Source organism: Lontra canadensis, unplaced genomic scaffold, assembly GCF_010015895.1.
Source record: "Lontra canadensis isolate GAN:19392208 unplaced genomic scaffold, GSC_riverotter_1.0 scaffold72, whole genome shotgun sequence".
NCBI lineage: Eukaryota > Metazoa > Chordata > Mammalia > Carnivora > Mustelidae > Lontra > Lontra canadensis.
The window spans coordinates 3,753,564-3,759,418 of NW_022631066.1; positions in this window are offsets into that span (position 1 = coordinate 3,753,564).

A 5,855-nucleotide genomic window follows, 5' to 3' on the forward strand; every position below is an offset into this window, starting at 1 on the left:
TTTTATTTATTTACTTGAAAGAGAAAGTGCATGAGTGGGAGAGAGGGGCAGAAGAAGAAGCAGACTCTCTGCTGAGCAGCGAGCCCAATGTGGGGCTCAATCCCACGAACCCAGGACCATGGCTGGAGCTGAAGGCAGATGCTTAACTGATTGAGCCTCCCAAGCACCCTGAAAATCTGAGTTTTGCAACAGAAATTTAAAGAGATAACTCTTCATTTTATAAATGATTTACAATATAGTTAATGACACTGTATTATATGCTTAAAATTTGCTAAGAGGGTAGATATTATGTTTGTTCTTATCAATAATAATAATAATAATAATAATAAATAGGGTGGGAGGAAACTTTTCAACGTGATAGATAGGTTTATGACATAGACTGTGGTGGTGCCCTCAGGAGTGTGTGCTTATCTCCAAATTCATCAAGTTGTGCACATTAAATAGATACAGCTTTTTTTCTGCCAATTACATCTCAATAAAGTAGTTTAAAAATAGTAAAATAAAATTTGAAAACAACAGACACAAAAAGATTCACAGTAGAATTTTTTAAAGGACTCATCATCTTGTCAATTGAACATGGCATTTAGATTTTAAAAACCTGTTTTATTAACAACCTGGGAACATATCTAAAGTCAAAGTAAAATGAACCAATGCAATACAAAAAGCTTACCTAAAGTTTGCAGTGCAGGTGGGATTATGAAGCACCTGTTACATCTATTGGGTTTGGAGCAACTTTTACATCCTTAATAAAGGAGAAATTGTGCCTCTGCTATATGTCTGTATTTCTTCCCCAATTTTATTTTCTATTCCATATGGAATTGGAAGGGGCTTAGTGAAACCCTTTTTACTAAATAATTACTGAACCGAGAGAAAAGAAGAGATTGCCTAAATTGGTCAGCCACTGAATGGCAGGTTATTAAAACAATCAGAAACCCAAGTTCTGGCATTTGACTGCCAAGTTCAAGCCCTGGCTTCTCACCCTATTAGCTACGTATCTTTGGGCAACCGATTTTGTTTCTCTGGGTGTAGGTTTTCTTATGAGAAAGTAGACCCTAGGATTGTCTAGTGCCTGGGGTAGCTGTGGGATTTGAGAGATTCTCCACGTGAGATGCTTAGCAAGATGCCTCATTCACAGTAAGCACCCAGGGAAGGTTAGTGGTGATTGCTGCAGTATTCTTGATAAGAACTTTCTTGACCCCTGACAGGGTCTTTTCCTCTACACATGTCATCACAGAGGATGTTTATTGTGGCTGGGGCACAAGTTGGTCAGAATGAATTCACAAAGCCAGGGCGGCCATACTGGCATCTTCCTCCCCAGCAGGAATGGTCCCACTTAAAAAAAAAAAAAAAAAAAAGAAAAGAAAGAAAGAAAGCCCTTTGAGAAAGGGTGAAACCATTACACAAATGCAGGAGATTTGCAAAACACCCAAATCTTCCAGAAAACAGGTTCCAGGGGGACAGTCAGGCCAAATCTACATACCTCTTTCACTTCACTGTGACATTTTATGCTAAACTTGTCTATGAGGTTTAAAACGTCACATTGTATTTCTTCACTTTTATATTGGCAGAGTCAATCAGAATGAGAGGTTTTTCTTTTTTAAAAAAGATTTTATTTATTTATTTGACAGAGAGAGACACAGTGAGAGAGGGAACACAAGCAGTGGGAGTGGGAGAGGGAGGAGCCGGCTTCCCACTGAGCAGGGAGCCCCATGCAGACCTTGATCTCAGGACCCTGGGATCATGACTTGAGCCAAAGGTAGACGCTTAATGACTGAGCCAGCCAGGCGCCCCAAAATGAAAGGTTTTCTGTACTTCTTTTCAGAAATTAGAATCAGCTTCTTCCTATTAATAAGTAGTGATAAATTGGTAATCATTGCCCTGGGATTTCACTTCTTTCTACAAGGTAAGGCACTATCTTATAATAGCTTAGGTTAATGAAAATATCACAAACTATTTCTATACACTAGAAATTCATTCTGTTCTTCAGGAAGTTTTTTTGTGCAGCCTGCCCTCAGCTTCTTTCACATGGGAACAATGAATGTCTGAACCCACTCAGGGCTGGCAAACACCATTTTAAACCATGTTACCGAGTTGGTAATTTTTAAACATCACAGCAGCTTAGCGAATAGTTATAACTAGTGGTAAACATGTAGTTTCAATTTTTGGCCTTTGTGCCACTTCAATAAGATGTTGGCCTTTTTCCTCTTCTGACTCAATTTCCTTTCTGTTTCTTGTTCTTTTTATAGATTGTTTCAATCTGTCTCACTTCTGAGCCAATGTTTCGGATAGCATTTGGGATCCTTACCCATGTCTTGCTTACACGTGCCTCTACAAATGTTTACGGGGACACACGCACACAGCGCTAATTACGCAAGGACTCCATTCAAGCCTTTAATACACAGTTATCCAAAGTGCCACTAGGAAACAAGGAGACAGTGTTTTCACAAGCTGCTCACATGAGAGTCCGTTTCTGTACAGTGATATTGTTTCTGCATGTATGGGTAATCAAAGAGTGGATTATGATGTTTAGAGACCAAGACCCTACAGAGATGATGACATCTCATGTATAAAAAAACAAAGAAAAACAATCAAATAAGAATAATTTAATTTTCACAATGAACCCCCCAATTTTGAGATTCTCTCTCTGTCTCTCCTTAGTGCCACTGCTTAGCTGGCACTGCTTGCTGGACCAAGCCCAGGCTTGGTCCTCCTCTGGAATCATCAGTCCCATGAAAGCCTCCAGAACATGGTAATGGGGGCTCACTACAGTCCTCAGTCCTTTTGCTGGTCTTCCTTAGCCTCTGGGAGCTGTCTCCTGTGCTGTACTTCTCTCCCTCTTTTTCTTCTCACCACGTAAGACTCTTACCTCAGATACTTCTTTATACTGTAGTCTCCATCTCCTTGTTATTTGGGCTTAAGGCTGTTGGGGTTCAGGGCAAGCTGCCCCAAAATATGGTACCTTGGCATACTGAATATTTGGGTTGAAGGAATTTGGGAGATGCAGGTGCAGGAAAGACTCCGTCGGCACCCACTTCTTGAAGCAGGTGATGAGACCCTCATGTGACAGGTGCCATCCTTACATTCAGAGGAAAGAAGCATCCTTATCTCTGTGGATGGAGGGATGCTGGGAGGAATCCGAGGGAACCCGCCTTGCTAAGTTTCCCCAGTTTACTACCTTTAGCTCATACTCTTTTTTTCTATCATTTTTTTTTTTTCCTTCACGGCTTTCCACTCTTCATCCAACTTCATATAATAACGCTTGGTTTAAGTGCTTCTTCAGGGCTTCATTTCCTTATGAAGGCTCCTATGTCACATAAAACTACGGTTAATGAAGTTGTAGGTTTTTCTGTTGTTCATCTTTTGTCAGTGCCCTGCCAGGGACCTTAAGGTGAGTAGAGGAAAAGATTTTTTCCCCTACCTCCCACCCCCACCCCCTCCACAACCACTTGTGCAGATGGAGATTACCATTCTGTGCTAGTGCACAGCAGGGGGGGGGTTCCCCCTCCCCCCTCCCCCCTCCCGGTCATTTCATCTGTGTGGCTTGCCCTGCCCTCTGATGGCGGGCCAGGCTGAAGGTTCACTCCTGCATTCGTTTGTCCATCCCTACACTTGTCTTGACCATGATTCAACTAACACAGTTTTTGAGTGAAGACTACATTCTAGGTGCTGTGCTATTATCAAAGGAAACTGGGGCGGTGGTGGTGGGGGATTGTGTTTACAGCTTTAAAAACACATTTTTTTCAGCAACTATGGCAATGGCCATGGGAGTGTGGGAAGACACCTCAGGAAAGAAGTGGCCTCAATTCTGAATACAAGGAGGAACAGTGGGGATTTATAGCCAAGGAGCAGGGTGGGGGTCTGTGGATGGAAATCAGGACAAGGAAACATCAGGAGTAAAGAGGGATTATGGTTCAATAAAACTGAGCAGGATCATTTCTGAGGGCTGGTCACGGTGAGCAGACATCATCTGCGGGGAGGCTCGGGGATAAGACATGGGATCAGATACTGAGGGTGAGGGGGTTCTCTCTCAGTGGAGTTCGCAAGATTCTTGGTACAATGGGGCCATAGAGGCCCAGTGTGGAATGGTCCCTGATGCCCATGATTGAGGCTTAGTTGAGAAGGAGCTTAGAAGATCCTGTCTGGAGCTTGGTCCAGGAGAGAGTCTGTGTCACTGAGCGCTGGGGAATGCGTGAGGGGAAAAGGAGTGAAGGACACCATCCCTTCCCCAGGAAGCAAAGAGATGTGAGCAGATAATCACACCCTAACATGTGGTCAGCGTGAGTGGGGGGTGCTTTGTGGCGGAGGCGAATCATCTTGTGACCGAGCACCATCTTTTGCTTCTTCCAAGGAGGACGGTTTGAAAGACTGGTCCCTGGACCCCTGAGAAGTTCCTACGCCAGCAGAGGGGCTGCAGAAGGAGGGGTCGGGTGGGTGGGGGGCAGGAAATAATGCCAGGGTTCCTTGGGTTGCTTTGAAGTAAGTATATATTCAGATCTTTCTGGCCAGTTGAATTTCTGATCGTTTCAAGTTTTTAGAACAGGAAGATTTTCAGATGAGAAACATGGTTTGCTCATTCTTACCTCCCCCCTTTCATGGGCATTTTTGCCTTTAAATGTTGTACAGATGCCTGAAGTATTACCACTGTGAGGGTCGATTGGAAAGGGCACTTCACAGTTCTAGATGTGTTTGATGTCAAGAGTCTTGCTTTGGGACACTTGGCCTCGTGAGTTTATATATCTAGGGCCTCCTAGATATCAGAGACCAGTCCTTAACATGGAAAAGGCAGGAAAATAACTTCCCAGGTTGAGAGGAAGAAATGAAAGAATTCCACTTGGCTTTCTTTATTGTTCTACGGGTGGCATGAAAAAAAATTTTTTTTTTATGAGAAAGATATCCGGGAACTAGAATAAGATTCTAAGATTCCTGTTACCTCTGGTCAGGAAATATTTTTTTTTTTTTTTTTTTTTTTAATCCTTTCTTTTTTTCTTTTTTGGATGTAGAACAGATTTGTTTTGTATGCTTTGGATTGTCTCCTGTGGACCAAATCAGTGGTCTGTGAGGAACTAGGTGGAAACAGTCTCTGGTGCCGTTTGCTTTGTTATATACCTCTGGGGGTGGGGGGAGAGTTAGAAAATGAAGCTGCATTTAAAAAAAAAAAAAGCGAAAGCCAGCATTAGGGTTTATAGATGTTTGGTAGGGTGTTCATTTGCATATGTACAGACACCTCAGTGGGAGGCGGGGTGCTCAATCCGTTGTTAAGTAGTAAAGAACGTTTCTTTCTGATTATAATGAACCATTTGGCAGAGTATTTGGAAATGCTAATGGCCTTTGACTTACTCCGTCAAGATAAATCCTTTTGTCCAGTTGGAATTATCCCTTTCCCACCAGGTGCTGGGGGCCCAGTGGAACCAGTCTCTAACCCGGGAGGTCCTGACTGGGAAACAGTCTCTCTCTCCGTTATAGTCTGGGTCGATAACACGTAGTGTGTTGTTTTTACTGGGAAGACGTAGTCTTAATTGGGGGAAAAATACATAAAAGGATACTCTAGACCCAATGCCTAATTGGAAGACTATCTTCTTTGAAGATACATGTAGAATAGTGGTATCTTTCTAGGAAGAGGACTACCATATAGCATAGCTCACTTTTTTTCTTTCTTCATCATGCCCTTGGGAAGCTAACCCTGCAAAGGCATTTGTCCCCTTTTCTTTTTGCTTTGACCTCTGGGAAAACAAACCCTGAAAACAGGTGCAGGTAATTTTTATTCGTTATTTTGATTTTGTTGGGGGGAGTGTTAAAACTTGAGGAAAATACCTTATAATTAGAGCTAAGTAACATATACATTCTTTCCCTGCAGA